The sequence below is a fragment of the Sminthopsis crassicaudata genome, chromosome 2 (genome assembly GCF_048593235.1).
Source record: "Sminthopsis crassicaudata isolate SCR6 chromosome 2, ASM4859323v1, whole genome shotgun sequence".
Lineage (NCBI taxonomy): Eukaryota > Metazoa > Chordata > Mammalia > Dasyuromorphia > Dasyuridae > Sminthopsis > Sminthopsis crassicaudata.
Window position 1 is genome coordinate 534,309,082 of NC_133618.1, and position 20,509 is coordinate 534,329,590.

Sequence of the window (20,509 nt, forward strand, 5' to 3'; positions counted from 1 at the left end):
GAGAATGTATATGTAAGAAGGTTGCTTCTCAGACCTCTGTTCACCCTTAGGTGAAGTCCTGACACATTGATGTCTTATGGGCAGTTGGAAATACTGTGCTGGAACCCAGAGGAGAAGCCAGAGCTGAGGATCCACTCTTGACAGAATCCTTTTTCTCCAAAGCTTCTACAGATCTCTCTATGTTAGAGCCAAGAGGAGTATCTGTCTTTACCAAGGAAGTTCTGCCTCTCAGGCCTTTCAAGACTGTGTATAACAATCAAGAAAAGGCTTTGCATTTGGCCTGTATTCTTTGGTGTTAGGTTAGCATTCCTCAGATACTACATACAGAACTGTAGAATTCATAATATAGAATTAGGTCAAATATACACTCTGACTAATAGGGATAGACAATCTAAATCTGCGATGAATTTAAATTAGGCAATATTTTATTTTTTAAAAAAGTTTTATTGCTTTCAGGTCCACATAATGAGGTATATAAGCCAACTAAGTATTGTCATGTAGAGATGCTTGGACTTGTTTTAATGGATGAATAAGGACTGATAATTAGTACATTAAGTTGTCTTTATGTGTGTAAAGAAGAACACTGGAGGAGTTTGAAATAGTTTAAGGAGATCAAACAACTCCCTGACCCAACCTTGGCTACCCTTTATTCCCCTTCATTCCTTGAAATCTTACTGTTGCTATCAATTTGCATCCATATTTTTATTTTTCCCTCCTTCTTCCCCCCCCCCCCCCATTAATACAGCTATGAACTAAGTAAATTGTAATGAATGCTTATTTGTGAATATTCTTGAGGAAAAACTTCACTAATCTTTCAAATTAAAACAAAAGTAAACAGTACCTAATATAGGATTAGAAATATACTAAGGCTCTCAATAAATATTATTCTGGTCCAAATATAGGGGCATTGATATAGAATTATAAATGACTTTATAGATAACTAGTCCAGTGCACTTTATTTTCCAGCTGGAGATCTCTGGAAATTAAGTGATTTAAATTACACAGGTAGGATATGTCAGAGGTAAAATTGAATTCAGGTCCTCTTACTTGTGCTAATCAGTGCTCCTTCCACTGTCCCCCACCATTTTCCTGGCTGGCACTTTCCCCCAAAATTTGATTTGTTTAAAACCTTTGATATGTAATAGCTTCAGAAATTTAAAAAAGAAAAAAAAAAAAGAAAAAGATGGGGGGGTGGGGGATGAAGATAGAAAAAAAGGACCAAAATTTATTACAAATGTTTAAATTGAAAGAAACCTTTGTGATAAATATATTATGTGTGGTGATTTCACATAATTATTTGTGAGAATGTGAAAAAGGATGGGGTATTTTAGATAAAAATTAGGTTGACAGATAGAAACCCAATGTAAGGGTATGGAAGGCGCAGGTTTGGGTTGTTTCTGATGTGATGTAGGGGAAGGAAGCTGGATTTGGTTGGAGTCATAGGCCCTGGATGCAATTTCCAGCCCTGCTTACTTAGTGAGTAACTTAACTTCTCATGGCCTCGGTTTCCTCATCTTAAAATTAGGGCATTGAACTGAATGCCTTCTTTCATCCTTTGAAACTGCGATCCTAGGAATTACATGTTAGGTATACCCCACGCATTGCCTGTGTTTCTAAATTCCACATTGGGAATGTTGATGAAACCACAGCTCTGAACCATCTCCTTCCTCCCTAATCTGCGCATAATAATATCTATACTTCCATATCTAAACAAACACACACATGTATGTGTGCATGTAGGATGTATCAAGATATATGTGTGTATATACGCAATCAACATGTATAGGTACATATATACAGAGACATGAGTATATATATATTGTATGTATATATATATATATATATATATGTATAAGGATACATGTATATATACATACACATGCAATCAGTGTATCCATAGATACATAATACACAGATGTTACTATATACATACTATGTTTATTTGTGTGCATGTGTGCATATACCCATATTGTACTTATACATACAATATATGTACAATATACATACAATAAACATATATTTTATAACCAATACATGCATATATACATATATGTATATACACGTGTATACAAATGTGTATATATGTCTCCATAGAGGATACATACACAGGTGTGAGAGTATATGCATGTGTTTATGGACATCTGTGTATTCAATACAATAACATTGGTGTATATAAGCATGCATACACATATGAACATGTGTATTCCACCTGCATACAAAAATATGTATGTGCATACACATACATCTGTGTGTCTATGTCATATATATACATGAGTATATAAATATTGTATATGTGTGTATATATAAGCATATATGTATTTTACACATATAATAACCAATCATTTACAAGCATAAAATCAGTGTATACATGTGTATATACATATAAGTATATATGTATTATATGAGTATGTATATTTGTTTATAATCTGTATATATAGATTGCATACATACACATATATGTCTATATATATTGAAATGATTAATTTTGATTCAGTATTATTTTCTTATTGATATTGTTTATAGTTAATCGATTTTATTTTCTAACTACTTCTGCCCTGTAATTGCTTAAATCACAAATCTGTTTCTGAACTTAGTTCAGAATTCAGTTGGCTTGTAATGCTTTATGTTTAGAAATCTTGCTAATCACTGATCAATTCTTGCCTCAGGGAATTAGCTGACCTTGGGGTATATGTGTGAACATAACGGAGTCAGACCCAATATCTTTAGACCACCAAGCCATCTTTCAAGGATGTCTGGTTTGCTGTCCAAAAGTCTGAGCCATTATCAGTAACTCTGCAGGTGGATTCAAACAATGAATACTTCCTAATCACAGGGAAGGAAGGATGGGGTAGTTCCTAGTCCCCCATTATCAAACTTCCAACCAATCATGTTCCTGCACCTCACTCTATGACCATATTGTCCCTAAACCTCAATTATACCATGATATGTACCCTATTCTATTATTTCTTCTACACTCCTCAAACCTATAAAAGAAAACTGTTCCCCTTGTTTGTAGATAGATAGATAGATAGATAGATAGATAGATAGATAGATAGATGGATGGATGGATGGATGGATGGATGGATGGATGGATGGATAGGTATATGGATAGGTAGATAAATAGATACATCAACTTTTAGGGATATGTAGAAGCAAACTCATTTAAACTCGAGCGGGTTATTGTTTTCAGTATGAACATTTACACCTCTGTAATTGGCAAGAACTACAAATCAGGGCTTGATTTATTGTTTTGTTGATTGCCTAGACTGCTGTTGTCAAACTTTACTAGAAATGGGGATCATTAATCTGTATAGAAGGTTCTCTGCTGACTGCATATTGATTTATTTTTAAAATGCTATGCTATCTATGTTTTATTGTATTTTTATTTATTTGGATAAGTATTTCCCAATTATATTTTAATTTGATTAGGGAGCATGCCAAAAATAGCTCATTTGATATTTGCGGTCTTGACTTATGAAAGTGATGGAGAAAATAATGCAAATGAAATTTAAAACTGTTTCCTTCTTTTTAGAAATTCTGTTCTTTGAATAGACCTCTCTCCACCTGGGTCATCTTCTGCCTAGTAGGAGGTATTGAAGAGTCCCCTGGTATAACTAGCCTTTGCTTCTAAATGAACAATGAATTAATGAATGCAAACATTTATTAAGTGCATACTATATGCACTGAGGTAAATTTGGAATACAAGGACAAGGAAGAGATAGTTCTTAATCTCAAGACTCTTGCTTTCTAGTGGGGCAGAAAATACACATCAATTTTAGCGACAGGTTAGATGCAAAGACCCGCTGAAGTTCTAGGTATATAGGGCTACTTCAACCTGGTTACAGCTCTCCACATGGGGTTTTAATTATTCTGGATCTCTTGTTCTGGGCATAGGACAGGTATAGAGCGGGTGCTGATACAGCTTTTTAAAGGTTTATCTATTGATAAAGTTGCATCTATTTTTGATATTGGACAATTTGTATCAAGAACTTTGTTAGAGAATACACTAATTACTAGTAACTTTACGTGACTTATTTGTCTACTTCACGGCACAGGTAGGCAGAGTTAGGAAGACCTAAGACACTTATTAGTAGCATGAGGCTAGACATATGGTGTAATTTCCACTAGGGCTCACTTTCCTCAACAGTAAAACAGAGATAATAGTAATACCTACCATACAAGATGTTGTAAGACTCAAATAAGATAAAAGTGCAAAATATTATGTAATCCTTTAAGTGTTATATAAATATTACTTATGATGGGAAACTTAAATTTAAAATACTCCCAACACTGACTAGCTATTTGAACTTGAACAAAACACATAACCCTCTATAGACTCAATTTCTTCCTTTTACAGATTGGAGCTAGAAATGATCTTAGGGATTATAAAATCCAACCTCCTCATTTTATAAATGAAGAAAATTAAGTCAAGAGAGACTAAGTGACTTGCTTAAGATCACATTTGTCAAAAAGAAATAATAATACCAGTACTTCCTACCTTACTTAAAGATGAAATAAGATAATATATGTAACATAAAGTGCTTTGTAATTGTCAGCCATCTTCATCACTGCTACCACCACCACCACCACCATCATCATCTTCATCTTCATCATCATCATCATCATTATCATCATCATCATCACCATCATCATCATCATCATCTGTATTGTCACTGTTCCTGCCCTCAAGGGCAGGCCTTCTTCTGGCTGAAATATCAGCCAAGAGTCTGGACTTGCTATCACTTCTGATAATTCTGGATTGGTTGGTTGTCCACTTTCTGGGTTATCTTTACTATTTCCTCTCCTCTTCTTTCTCCCTCTTGCCTTGCCTTTAGCCATGTGTCTGTTCGTATTCATCTCCTATATTTGTGTACCATGTATTTCTCAGTGCACTTTCACATCCATTATTTCATTTTCTCCTCTGAGCTAGATCAGGTAGGTATCAGAATCCCTCATAAGTCTTCTTTTGCTTGGAGAAGAGACAACTTAGTCTCAACAGCTCTCTTCACCCGTTTGAAAAAATTTTATATAGAAGAGAGTTTCAATTTGTTTTACCTGGCCCCGGAGAATAGAAAGGACTGGTGCATAGAAATTGCAGAGGAGCAGATTTTGATCCAACTTTGAGGCATTTTTAGGTATAACTTGAAGCCTAACTCTTAGAAATTAAAGCTGTCTATAAAAGGAACAGGCTGTCTCAGGGATAGTGTGTTCCCCATAACTGGAGGTCATTGAATTAGGACTGAATGACTGTAAACAGAGATGTTATACTCAGAATTCAGGTTTCACTTAGTAGGAAGACTAGGTGATCTCTCTCTGAAGATCTCTTTCAACTATACAATTCTATGACTATGAATATCATCTCCATTTTGCAGAAGAAGAATCTGAGGTTCAGAGAAATTACATGATTCTCAGAGAAACATAAGTCTGTGGCAAAGCTGGGACAAGAATCTGGCTCTTTCTCTCCTCCCCACCCCTTCACCTCCAATCTGATGATTTTACCATTGTCATAAAGTGCTTCATATAAACACTCTAGAGAACAAGCTAGACTGTTTTCTCTTGATTCAAAGTTTGGTGTAGGGAGAAGAAGATTGAAGTCATTGGTTAAGTTGCAGTCTGGGGGATTTACTGTGGCTTTCAATTAACAGAGCTACTTCAAACTGGCTACATCTCTCCAAATGGGGTTTTAATTATTCTGGATCTCTTGTTCTGGGAGGTCCCAGGGGAGGTCTAGAATTAAGGCCACTGCTGCAGTACAAGTGATCAATTGCCTGAGTTGGACCATTAGGTTAATGAATACGAGGCATGCTGTTGGAAAAGTCATATCTGACCAAGCTATGGATATTATAGTTGTCCTAATAATTTTTGCAAGCTGACTCCCTAATGGGAGCTAGTGATGGGTTGGGATTTAAGCTCTCATTATCCATTTCCCCCTCAGGTAACAGGATTGACATATTCACCATGGGTAGCTGCCACATTACCTGTGAAATTCAGAGAGCAGCCTAGCCTGCTCTCGTGGAGAGGGAGCTCCTCTTTTCTTTCAATCACAGCATTCTGTCCTATCACCATGCACCCTGTGAGCATCTCATAGCTGACATTTAATGATGGGCAATGGATAATATTAGATAATGAATATGAGCATATTCTCAACTTGGTTCCCTAATGGTGAGATATGCATAGGATGTAAGACACTCAGTCCACCTTCCTAGCTTCATCTGCTAAGCATCTCTTTCAACTACACAACTAGATTTAAAAGTTGATGGGACCTCAGAGATCATCTAGCTTAACTCCTTCAGTTTACAACTGAGGGAAATGAGGTCTGGAGAAATTAAATGACTTACCCAGGATCACACAAACTGGTAAGTGTTTAAGGATGGATTTGAACTCAGGTCCTCCTGCCTCCCATGCCAGCATTCTATCTAGGGTGCCAACTGCCTCATTAAAAATTAAAGAGGGGGACCAACTCTATTTAGCACAGACTCTTTGCATCAGTCAGTGTGGTGAATAAGACTAAGAAGATAAATAATCTGGGAAATCAGACTATCCCAGCATGTTTTGTGAGCTGAGCCCAGAACAGAATAGAGGGTGAGCTTTTGGAATATGGTACAGCACTTTTAATAATCCAGAGCTATTTCCTAACACAAAAACCCACTTTAAAAGTACCAGTATTCTTTCGTTGCTATGAAACACAGCACAATTTAATGAATACAAAGTTTGCCTCAAAGTCAGGAAGATGTTTCAAGTCCTGCCTATGACACACATACAGCTTGAGTGACCCTAGCTGAGTCCTCAATTTCCTCAGTGTTCTAGGAAATTCTGTTAGACTATATATATATTACAAAAACAGTACCAACCTGCATAGGAAAGGGAATTTCTCCACCTGGGAGTTCCCAAATCCAATGAAATAATAGGTCTAGGCTCTCTTTCATTCTTTCAGTGATACTGTGTAGTTAATTTTGTTCATTTTCTATAGTTCTCTCATCTGTCCTTTTTCTACTCACATATCTACCGTCTTAGTATGGGCTTTCATCATCTCTTGCTTCATTTTAATTTTTTTATAGTTTTTATTTACCAGATATATGTATAAGTAATTTTTCAGCATTGACAATTGCCAAGCCTTTTGTTCCAATTTTTCCCCTCCTTCCTCCACTCCCCTCCCCCAGACAGCAGGTTGATCAATACATGTTACATATGTTAAAGTATAAATTAAATTCTTGTTTCATTTTAATTGCAGTAACCTTTGAATTCCATTTTTCTATCTCTCCTCTCTTCTCTGTTTGGTCCATTCTCCTCCATTCAGATAATAAAAGCAATATTCCTAAAGTTCAGGAATGATTATGTCTTTTATCTTTCAAAAAGTCCTGTCAGCTTACAAAAACACTTTAGAGGATCAAATATAAGTTCTTCTGTTTCGTATTTATGGCTCTTCACAACCTAGCTCCCACCTGAAGATTCTAAAAATCAGCTGGCAAGATAAGATACCAGACAATGAGGTCCCTTCTCAAGCATTCTCTCTACTGCAGAGAGCACCATTCTGATGGGTTGGCTACAGTGTTTGAAAGCCAAACATACATGTGCCTAAAATAATATTTTACAGAGAATTCACACAAGCCAAAGCTCACACAGAGGTCAGAAGTGATACACGGGCACTCTCAAGGTCTCTCTGAAGAATTTTGGAATCAATTGTGAGATATGGCAGACACTGGCACTGGATTGTCCAGCGTGTCTAGCCTGTGTCAAAAACTCAATATATTCTATGAGCAAAGCAGAATTGCTGTGATTCAAAAGAAACATGAGATGCACAAATTTAGACACCTCCACTCCGATTGTTCATACAGACTATTTGTGTCTGAGCTGCGGGAGAGCTTTCCGATCATATTGGTCTGATCAGCCACAGTCAGACACACTGTGCTTTGACCTCAATATAGTAAAGTCATTTTGGTCCTCTTAGACAAAGAAGGGCAATAATTGACCTGCCAACTCTCCTTTACCTACTCTGTGATCTAGACAAATTGGCCTTTTTGCTGGTTCTCCCACACAAAACATTGCACCTCCTATCTCTGTATCCTTACATAAGCATTCCCTTCTCCTTAAATCAAGTAGAGTACCACCTCCCACATAAGGCCTTTCTTGATATTCCCTGGTGTTAATACCTCCACACCTGCCTAGTATAGAACATCCCAAAAACCACTCTAAGTACAAACCTTTCTTCAGTAAACAATTGTATCTGTGACTCAATATAAACAAAACAATCAATTCTAAACACCTAGCAATAGTCTTATAGGAATCAAGCACTAAAGCATAAATCAGCTTCAGGATTGGATTAATAAGAACAGGAGAAATAACTATTCTTGTTCCTTCATCATGTAACCATGGGAGGTACAAGATATAATACCCAGTTTAAATTTGGGGAAGTGCAGTTCTGGGTTGTAACCACTACATTATATTCTAGTCTGGTCAGACCTTCTGGGATTAATGCATGTTAACTTGGCATTTAAGATCTTATACAATTTGCCTCCTGACTATTTTCAACCTTTTCTCATGTTGTCCTCCCTCACAAACTCTACATTCCAACAAATTGGATTACTAGCTGCTCCCTGAAATTGATTCTCTATCTCTTGCCTCCATGTATTCACACAATTTTTTTCCATATCTAGAAATTAATTTTTATTTTCTGTAAGACATGCATTGAACTGGGGAATCAGTAAGATCCAGTTTCAAATCCTGATGTAGATACTTATCAACTGTATGATGTTGGGAAAGATAAAAATTTCTCTGACTAAATTCACTTATTTGTGAAATGAGGGCAAGACAAGGCAACAAACATTCATTTAAAAGGCTTTCTGTTTTCCAGGTACTGTTTTAAATGCTGGAAATACAAATAAGAGCAAAAAGGAAAGAGCTTACATTCTAATGGAGGATGACAACTTACAAAAGGCCTTTAAAAACTGAGAAAGGTAGGTATTCCTAGATATAGCATCTTAGTCCACAGGTAAGGGCCCCCAACTAAGTCAGCTTATTTCAGCCAGTCTGGGAAAGCAGCCACGTAAAATAATAGCTCATTAGCTCCTACTGATGCTTACCCATTAGTGAAGGACATATTAGTTCAAAATCAAGATATTTACTCAAAAAGCATAAAAAATAAAGTTATAAGAAAAGAATCCCTCTTCCATCATGTACATAGACCATACTCTTCCACATGGAGCCATATCACCAGTGGAGAACATGTGGCCAAGCAGTGTGGTACCAAAAAAAGGGGAATTGACTTTGGAGTCAGAGGACCTGAATTCAAATCCCTCCTGATATATATTGTCCCAAAGCTCTGGGCAAGCCAATTAAACTTGCAGCAGCTTCTAAATAGTTCAGTGGATTAGTCTTTCTCTTTTTTATTCTTAATTGGTTTTTTTTAATTAAAGCTGTTTATTTTCAAAACATATGCATAGATAATTTTCAACATTCACCTTTGCAATATCTTGTGTTCCAAATTATTTTCCTTCCTTTCCCTCCCCCTTCTCCCTTAGATGGCAAGTAATCAAATATGTTAAACATGTACAATTGTTCTATACATATTTCCACAATTACCATAATACACAAGACAAATTGGATCAAAAAGGAAAAAAAAATGAGAAAACAATGCAAGCAAACAACAACAAAAAGGTGAAAATACTATGTTGTGATTCAGTCCATCATCATAGTCCTCTCTTGGATACAGATGGCTCTCTTCAGTGGGTTAGCCTTTTAATCCCTGTTTACTTGAGTTTTCTTAATTGAAAAATAGGATTAATAATGGCAATTATTGCTCCCAATATTGCTCTGTACAGAACAATGGGTTAATATTTATAAAATACTTAGGATAGTACTTGGCATTGTGCTATATTATAAATTCTTATTATAATAATGATTATATAATAATAATTCTTATCTCTGGACCTTATTTTCTCATCAGCAAAAGGAGAGGACTGGACTAGAAGGGTTTTGAGGTTGCTTCTAGCTCTCACTCTATGGTCTTATCATCTTAAAAATTGTGCTAACCTTAGTTATATCAGTTCCTCCAAATCCCATTTTTGGGACTCTGTACTCTACCCCCTCCCCAGAGAAATACAAGAGCTGTGAAAAAGCTAGGGTGCTAAGCCGCATTTTCCCCTTTGTTTTGAAGAGACCATAACAAAAGCCAGAAGAAACAGATGGTTTCTACATTTCTGCCTTTAATGGGCATATCAGCCTCACCCCCAAATTTCACTGATCTTCCCCTAGCACATCTCTGATGTACTTGCCAAGTGTTAATTTGTACTCTAGTTGTTTTAGGTAGATATCTTCTCTCCTTAATGGAACATAAGATCTATGAGGTCATGTCTTATCCAAACTTTGTGTCATTTTAACTCCTAGCATAGTGCTTAGCACACAGTAGGGACTCAGCGAAATGTTTGCTTGAGAGAATTGAGTGGTTGTAAAATGGAGATGATAACTCTACATCCTAGAGTTAGTATGAGAACAAAATGAATATTCATGGCTCTTGTAAACCCCAAAGCAGCCCAGCTGGGGGCATACTAGCTAGAGCACTGGTATTAGAATCCATAAGAGTCATCATCCTGACTTCAAATCCAGTCTCAGATAATTACTAACTGTGGGACTCTGGGCAAGTCACTTACCCTATTTGCCTCAGTTTCCTCATCTATAAAAATGAGTTGAAGAAGGAAATAGTAAACTGCAGCAGCATTCAAGAAAACTCCAAAATGAGGTCACAAACAGCTGGCTGTGACCGAGATGACTGAACAAACTCTCAGAGCACCATATAAACGCATAGTAGTCATTATAGCAGCAGTAGAAGCAAAAGCAGTAATAGTAGTAGTAGTAGCAGAGGTGCTGGTGGTGGCAGCAGCAGCTATAATAGTATTAGTAGTAGCAGCAGCAGCAGTAGTTGCAGAGGTGCTGGTGATGGCAGCAGCAGCTATAATAGTAGTAGTAGCAGCAGCAGCAGCAGTAGTTTCAGAGGTGCTGGTGATGGCAGCAGCAGCTATAATAGTAGTAGTAGCAGCAGCAGCAGCAGTAGTTGCAGAGATGCTGGTGATGGCAGCAGCAGCTATAATAGTAGTAGTAGCAGCAGCAGCAGCAGCAGTAGTTGCAGAGATGCTGGTGGTGGCAGCAGCAGCTATAATAGTATTAGTAGCAGCAGCAGCAGCAGTAGTTGCAGAGATGCTGGTGATGGCAGTAGCAGCTATAATAGTAGTAGCAGCAGCAGCAGCAGTAGTTTCAGAGGTGCTGGTGATGGCAGCAGCAGCTATAATAGTAGTAGCAGCAGCAGCAGTAGTTGCAGAGATGCTGGTGGTGGCAGCAGCAGCTATAATAGTATTAGTAGCAGCAGCAGCAGCAGTACTTGCAGAGATGCTGGTGATGGCAGCAGCAGCTATAATAGTAGTAGCAGCAGCAGCAGCAGTAGTTTCAGAGGTGCTGGTGATGGCAGTAGCAGCTATAATAGTAGTAGCAGCAGCAGCAGCAGTAGTTGCAGAGATGCTGGTGATGGCAGTAGCAGCTATAATAGTAGTAGCAGCAGCAGCAGCAGTAGTTTCAGAGGTGCTGGTGATGGCAGCAGCAGCTATAATAGTAGTAGTAGCAGCAGCAGCAGCAGTAGTTGCAGAGATGCTGGTGATGGCAGCAGCAGCTATAATAGTAGTAGTAGCAGCAGCAGCAGCAGCAGTAGTTGCAGAGATGCTGGTGGTGGCAGCAGCAGCTATAATAGTATTAGTAGCAGCAGCAGCAGCAGTAGTTGCAGAGATGCTGGTGATGGCAGCAGCAGCTATAATAGTAGTAGCAGCAGCAGCAGCAGCAGCAGCAGTTGCAGACATGCTGGTGGTGGAAGCAGCAGCAGCAGCAGCAGTAGTAGCAGAGGTAGTGGTGGTGGTAGCAGCAGCAATAGTACTAGCAGTAGCAACAGCACCAATAACAGTGGTAGGAGTGGTAATAGTAGTTGCAGAGGCAGCAGCCAAAGGTCACAAGCTAATAAGAAGTAGATTTCCTGGATTTGTCGCTAATTTTAGTTTAGGTTAGTCTGACTACCATCAAGGCTCTGCCTCCAGTCCCTGACTACCTCAGACTGATTTCTTGCTATAATATGATTGAATATCCCTACCCCGTGTTACTTTTATTCCTGTTCCGTAAGATGTAACTCACATGTTCTCTTTCCCCTCATCTGTGAAAGCAGGACTAAGGAAATCTTTAGGGCATGGATGACAGGGGTTTTGATGGGCTTGTTAGATTGTATTATCAAGGGGATGCTGCAGACTCAGTGTATCTGGATTTCAGGAAGATATTTGACAGTGTGTAATGACATACTTGTAGATAAGATGGAGAAAAGCAGAAAGGTTGATAATATAGCTGGGTAGTTTCATAATTGGTTTAGTGACCACACTTAAAGACTGTTGATTAATAGGTTGGTAATGGCCTCAGGGTGGGGGGAACTTTAAAGAAAGGCTCTGTCCTTTTCCTGATGCTTTTCAATATTTTTATTACTACTTTGAATGAAGAAATAGACAGCATAATGATCATGTTGGCAAATAGCACAATTTTGGGAATGATTGCTAATATGATGAGGGACAGGATTGAACTGACAAATGATGTCAGGTTGTAAGGAGGGACTGAAATCCACAAAATGAAATTGAACAGGGATAAATGCCAAGACTTGCATGTAAGCTCAAAAGAAAATCCATTATATGAGTTCAGAATAAGAAAGATCTGGCTTGGTATTATGTTCAATGGATTTTTGTTTTTTTTTAAAGAGCTGAAAATTTCAGATGACTGTGAATTTTGTATAAACTTCTACCAAAAGTTAATATAATGTTAGACTAAATTAATAAAAGTATAGGGAGATAATTGAATCATTATATTGTGATTTGGTCAGACCACATTCGGGATATTGTGTTTGGCTATGATGCTATCCATGAAGAGGAATAAACAAGAAAATACCCTTGAGAAATGCAATAAGCCCAGAGAGAAGATTGGAAACCATGTTATGTGAGGAACATTTGAAAACAGTTGGGATGACTAGCCTGTAGAAGAGAAGACTTAGAACGGCCATGGTAGTTACTTTTAAGTATTTGAAGTTCTAGGATATTGTGACCTAGTTTTAACTATAAAAGGAGCTATTCTAAGTCATCACAATTTGATCTTCTTTTTCTTTTCTTTCCTCCTTGCTACCATCTTCTACTATCAAAAACTTGATTTGTCTTCATCAATTGCCAAGCTGTGGGTGATCACAATGGATTTCAATATATTACTTTATCCTCTGGATCATGTCTAAAAGTCAGAATCAGAACTGTTCTGGCTACATGGCAGATTCCCCTGAGGGAATGAGACACAGCATCGATGTTTGGATCGGAAAGACTGGATTCAACTGATACTGGAAGGGAAGGACACTCGAGGGCACTGGGATTTCCAGCACCCCATCAAAGTGATTGATTGTAAGTTTTATTTGGTAGAGAACACCACAAGTAGACACGCACATTGAAATGAGAAGAATTAAGAAGACAGGTGCTGACCACATGTGTTGTCTATAAAAATTGGCTTCCAATATGTGCCTGAATTAGGAAAATAAAGTAATACATATGACTGCTCCCTGGAAATCAATTCTACTCAGGTGAATGAGAGGCAGGAAAGAATTTTGGATCTGAGTTCAAAAGAACTGTCTCTACTGTTTATTACCTGTGTGGCTGCAACTTAATCAGTCTTTCTAGGTTTCAACTTCTTTTTCATAAAACAAAGGAGTTGGACTAGATTGCTTCTAAGTACTCTTTCAATTCTAAATCTGTGATCCTATCACCTAGCAATGGCCTATAGATATTAGAGACAACAGAATTATATGCTGTCATGGACAAAGGGCACTGAGTGCTCCAATTTAGTGTAAGAAGACCCCAGCGACCTTTGAATATATTAGAATTGGTACTATTTCTTTGAAATGAAGGACTAACCTCATGAACAATTTTTAGTTACTTTTACAATTTCGGTTTGCATGTGTCTGGATGAAAGGGCCTAGTCTCACAGGCCTACACTGAAAAAAGATTGTAGATTATGGAGAATTAACTTTCCTTTGTTACTCCTCTTCTATATGGCAAAGAGACTCTCAGGGGGCTGGAAATGGAGCAATTCAGTCTCGCTTGAGGTGGGACCAGAGGAAAACCAGGTTGGAGAAAGGAACAGTGCTGAGACATGTCAAATCTCTTCCTCTAGAGGAAAGAGTGAGGATCTTAATCAGAACCAGAAGTACTGGAGTCAGCTTGCTTTTTCACATTCTTTCATGAACTCTTAGATTTGGGTCTCTTCTGCTTAAAATACAAGCTAAAAGGGTGTCTTAATTTGGTTGATTTATTGCAGGTTGGATATGATTAGTGTATGCTATAATGTACATATACATATGTACATATTAATATACATATTTACATAGAAATCCATAGGTATATATACATATATAATCATACTCCAGTAATAATAAAGTCTCATATTTTCATGGTTCTGTATAAGCTACTACTCACTTCTATATAATTTTATCTCATATAATCCTCACAAAAATCTTGTGAAGTTGGAAAAACAGGTATTAAAGTTAAGAAAACTAAGACTTTAAGATGGTAAAGTGATTTGCTAAAGATTACAAGCATAATAAATGGTGAAACCAGATCTAACATCTAGGATTTTTGCTTACTACTCCAGTGTTCTTACTGTTATATCATCTGCATGTATAGGACACATGCTAGTATGTTATAATACATGCATAATACATATAAGATTATATGTTATATAATATTATATAATCATAATATGTTTATGAAACCTTGCATATACATGTATTGTACATTATACATTAGTTATATATGAATATATTATAATATATAAGTTGAGGGTATAACTTATACCATTCTTGTTTGAATGAGCATTTTTACTTATGCTCTATGCCAGGGGTACTCAAACTACGGCCCGCAGGCCAGATGCTGCCCGCTGAGGACGTTTATGCAGCTCTTCTGGTTATGGCAAATGGGTTAAGGGGAGGAGACAGAGTGTGAGTTTTTGTTTTTACTGTAGTCCCACCCTTCAACAGTCTGAGGGGCAATGAACTGGCCCCTATTTAAAAAGTTTGAGGACCACTGGTCTATGCTATCAAATAAGCCTTATAATCAATCAGCTTGAGGTGGGTGCTTGAAATGTCAGCACATATACTATATATGTACATGTGATATATATATATAGATACACATATATTTATTATATGCTTATACCCATACCATATACTATATACATATGTAGTATACTATATGTATATATTATGCATACATATATTATATACTATATTAGCATGTGTTCTGTATATACATATACATATACATTTATTTAATGGGTACTTTGACATAGTACATAAAGTATTGGATTTTGAATAAGAAACAACTTTGGTTTAAATTGTGACTAACATAGCTATTAAGCTATGTCAACATGGACAAATCACATCTCCTCTAGGAGCCTCAACTTGCTCATCTATAAAATGGTAATAATGTCTATAGTATCTATTGCACAGGATTGATAGAAGCCCCAAATTAGATAATATAGAAGAAATTTTTTGCAAACCTCTAAGTTGTATGTGTATATGAATGTACACACACACACACACACACACACACACACACATATATTTCCATACAAATATTCATGTATCTCATGTGCCTATATAATGGTAAGCTACATATCATGTAGAGATTATAACTCTATAACAATATATAGTAATGATAGGTGACATATAGTTATATGTATTTATATACATTTATTCATATATATTCATTATTATTATTATTACTATAGTACACTTACTCCTGTGAACACTGGTAAATAGACCCACACATATGACCGAACACAGTCACATTCAAACACATACAGGGTCATAGATTTACAAAGGAACTAATAAGCCATCTACTCCAATCCCTCATTTCTTAGGGGAGGAAAGTGAGGAGATTAAATGCTTGTTTGAGATTGCAGAGGTAGTAAGCATCAAAACTGCTATTTTTAAAAATATATTCTAAAATTTTTCTCCAGTTACATGTAAAACTTTTTTTACATTTGTATTTAAAATTTTGAGTTCCCAATTCTCCCCTTCTCCCCCATTGAGAAGGTTCATGTGAAGATGTATAAAACATTTCCATATAAGTCACATTGCAAAAGAATACATAGATCTTCCCCTCCCCCCCCAAAAAAAAATCTCAAGAGAAAAAAAAATGGAAGTTAAAAAAAGAGAGAGAAAGGGAGAGTATGCCTCAATCCATATTCAGACATAGGCAATTGGGGTTAAGTGACTTGCCCAGGGTCACACAGCTAGGAAGTGTTAAGTGTCTGAGGGCAGATTTGATCTCAGGTCTTCCTGACCTCAGGACTGGTGCTCTATCCACTATACCAACTAGCTGCCCCACAATCAGTTCTTTCTCTGAATATGGATAGAATTTTTCATCATAAATTCTTCAGAGTAGTCTTGGGTCATAATATTGCTGAGAATAGCAAGTCATTCATAGTTGACTATTCAATAACATTACTTTCACTTTTCATGAGCTCATGATGGACTTTCCAAATTTTTCTGAGAGACTTGCACATCATTTTTTACAGAATAATAATATACCTTCACAATCACATACCACAATTTATTCAGCCATCATACATACACGTACATATAGACACCTATACACACACACACACCTATACATACACATACACACACACACACACACACACACAAACACACACACATTCTTTACCTTTTTAGTTTTTAAATATATTTTGGAATATTTATGCCTAGTAGTGACATTGTTAGGTCAAAGGATATGCATGATTTTATAACCCTTTGGACACAAATTGGAGAATGGCTTTTATTTTTTCTTTATAAATTTGACTCGGTTGCTTATACATTTGAGAAATGAGACCTTCATCAGAGAAACTTGCTTCAAAATTATTTTCAGAATCATCATTTCTAACTGTATATTCCCTTGTTTATTCTTACCTCTCTTTGCTTTCACTCTCTCCCTCCTCAAAAGTGCTTTTTTTCTGACCAGCTCCTCCTCAAAGTGCCCTCTCTTCTATCACCTTCCCCCCTTTTCCTATCCCTTTACCTCCTACTTTCCTGCAGGGTAGGTAAGATAAATTTCTATACCCATATTGAGTGTGTATGTTACTTCCTCTTTGAGCCAATTCTGATGAGAGTAAAGTTCACATACTCCCCTTTCCCTCCCCCTTCTTTCATCCATTGTAAAAGCTGTTTTTTGCCTCAGTTATGGCAGATAATTTACACCATCCCTCCCTTTCCCCTTTTCCCAGTCCATTCCTCTCACACTCTTTGATTTTATTTCATTTTTTGGATTTTATCTCATCATGTTCAATTCACACCTTTATGCCCTCTGTCTGTCTGTACTCCTTCTGGCTGCCATAAAAATGAGAAAGTTCTTATAAGTATCATCTTCTCTTGTAGGAATGTAAACAGATAAACCTCTTGTAGGAATGTAAACAGATAAACCTCATTAAATCTCTTATGATTTTCATTTTGTGATTAGTTCTTTATGTTTCTCCTGAGTCTTGGATTTGAAAATCAAATTTTCTTTTCAGCTCTGTTGGGTTTTTTTCATCACAAATGTTTGAAAATCCTCCATTTCATTGAATGTCTTATCTTTCCTACTGAAGGATTAAACTCTGTTTTGCAAGCTTCATTGCTTTCTGGAATATCATATTCCAAGCCTTCCCATCCTTTAATGTAGAATCTGTTAAATCTTGTGTTATCCTGATTGTGGCTCCACTATACTTGAATTGTTTCTTTCTGGGATGCTTACAATATCCCTGAACTGAAAGCTTTGAAATTTGACTGTAATCTGGGAGTTTTCATCTTGGGATCTCTTTCAGGAGGCTATTAGTGGATTCTTTCAATTTCTATTTCACCCTTTGGTTTTAGAATACCAGGATAGTTTTCCTTGATGATTTCTTAAAAGATGATGTCCATTGTGGCTGTTGTCAACGATGAGATGATTCAAACAAATTCCAATTGTTCAGTGATGAAGAGAACTATCTACACCCAGGGAAAGGACCTTGGGAACTGAGTGTGGAACACAGCATAGCATTTTCACTCTTTTTGTTATTGTTTGCTTACATTTTTGTTTTCCTTCTTGGTTTTTTTTTTTCTGGATCCAATTTTTCTTGTGTAGCAAGATAACTGTATAAATATGTATACATATATTGAATTTAACATATATTTTAACATATTTAAGATGTTTTGAACTACCTACATCATATAGGAGAGGGAGTGGGAGGAAGGAGGGGAAAATTTGTAATAGAAGGTTTTGCAGGGGTCAGTATTGAAAAATTACCCATGCATATGTTTTGTAAATAAAAAGCTTTAATAAAATTTAAAAACAAAACAAAAGAAAGATGATGTCCAGGCTGTTTTTTTCATGGCTTTCAGATAAACCAATAATTATTAAACTATCTCTCCTGTATCTATTTTCCATGTTAGTAGTTTTTCCAATGAGATATGTCACATTAATTTTTTTTCATTCTTTTGGTTTTGTTTTATTGTTTTTTGATTTCTCATAAAGTCATTAGCCTCCATTTGCGCAATTCTAATTTTTAAGAAATTATTTTCCTCAGTTAATTTTTGTACCTCTTTCCCCATTTGGCCAATTTTGCTTTTTAAGGCATTCTTCTCCTCACTAAAATTTTGTATTTCTTTTATATTCACTCTTATTTCTCTTCCTAGTTTTTCCTCCAACTCTCTTGTTTGATTTTCAAAATTCCTTTTGAGCTATTCCATGGCCTGAGACCAATTCTTATTTTCTTGGAGGCTTTGGATATAGAGTTTTGACTTTATTATCTTCAGAGTGTGTTTTTGTTGTTGGTTTTTTTTATCTTCCTTGTCACCATAGTAACTTTCTATGGTCAGAATCTTTTTCTGTTGTTTGCTTCTTTTCCTAGTCTATTTCTTGGCTTTTGATTCTTTGTTGAAGTAGGGCTCTGTTTCCAGGATGGAGAGTACACAGTCCCAAGCTTTTGTGCAGCTGTTTTCAGAAATCTTTCAAGGAACCTGTACTATGAGCCAGCACTGCTACCCAAATCTCAGTATAAGTAAAGCAGCAGAGTCCTGCCACAATGCCTCAAAGAGGCCCCTTCAGTTTCCCTCTGGCCAGCTATTTGCCCTACTCATCTATGGACTGAAATCTCTGGAAGCTGTTCCTGTCCCTGGCTGCAGTTGCTGCTGCTGCTACTGCCACAGTGATTCAGTGGCTTCCAAAACCTGATTTGGGGATGGGATTCCCTTTAAACCTTAATATGCCAAAGCTTTTCTGCTGAGTTGTCATCGGCCTCTGTGGGCTAGGAGGTCTAGAGATAGCAGTCACTGTGGTGATTCAGAGGCCCCACTGCCAGTTCCTGATTTCCTGGGGCCCAGACTGTGGCTTGGTCTGCTAATTGGTTGTGCTCCAGATCCACTCTGATGCAACAGACTCCTCTTGATGACCTTCCAAGCTGCCTTCACTGGAAAATTCTTCCACTCCATTTTGTGGATTCCATTGCTCTAAAATTTGTTTAGACTATTCACATCAGAAATGGATTAAATAGGAAAAACTACATATATACCATAAAAGATATAGCAGTCTCCAAAATCTATAAAGAAATAAGGAGGGAGGGATGGGCAGACAGGGAAGCAAAGGATGAGGTAGAAGACAAGGGTGGGGAGTGTTCTAAGTAATAGCAAAGCAAGTTAAGGAGCAGAATCAAAGCAAAGAGTCAGCAGGAATAGGAAAGATATGTGTGTATGGGGGGGGTAGTGTGTGTATGTATGTATATGTATATATCTACATATGTATACATAAATACATCCTTTCTTAACTATAACCTGCTTGGGACTTGGGGGAGATGAAAGGGAGTAAGAGAATAAAATAAAAAAAGCTGTGCAGCAAATAATAAAAGAACAATTTACAAAAAAGTAAAGAAAATATGGGCATTCATGAATATAATTTCTTCCATTTATATATATATACATATATACTTTCTTGATCTGGTAATTTGTTATATATTTTGAATCCTCCCTGATGGGCACATGACAAGATTCTCTTTTGTTTTGTTTTGTATTCCTTTTCTGTTTTTTTTTTTCTTTTTTAAAAAATAAAACCAAAGTTTAGAGTTATCATTTAATTAGAGTTAATTATTGGAGGGGTTGGGTGAGAACTTGGGTGACCCCTACTTTCACTCCATCATCTTATCTCTGTCCCCAGAACAGCTATTCTAACCCTGTTTCTCTAACTCCAAACTCACCATTCCTTCTATTGTTCTGGGCTGGGCTTTTAGAGCTGTTTATACCAACATATATGTATAATTCCTAATACATTCACATACTTAATGGCCTCACACCTTGGATGTATGAGTGTACACATTTAAGGACATATATATGTGTATAAGATTTTGAAAGCATATCACAAATACTAAACATCAGTCATAAATGTTGATTCTATTGGGA

General features: G+C 36.8%; 1 long non-coding RNA gene across 1 annotated transcript in view; it reads left to right on the forward strand.

Annotated features, from left to right (window-relative positions):
- The window catches only part of LOC141558051 (uncharacterized), an 89,868-nt gene extending 71,548 nt beyond the window's left edge, over window positions 1-18,320 (forward strand). Inside the window, exons 5-7 of the long non-coding RNA XR_012486940.1 lie at window positions 8,852-8,954; window positions 13,235-15,169; window positions 16,302-18,320. This is a non-coding gene — a long non-coding RNA (uncharacterized LOC141558051). The remainder of the gene's footprint in view (window positions 1-8,851; window positions 8,955-13,234; window positions 15,170-16,301) is intronic.
- Window positions 18,321-20,509: the final 2,189 nt, after the last annotated feature.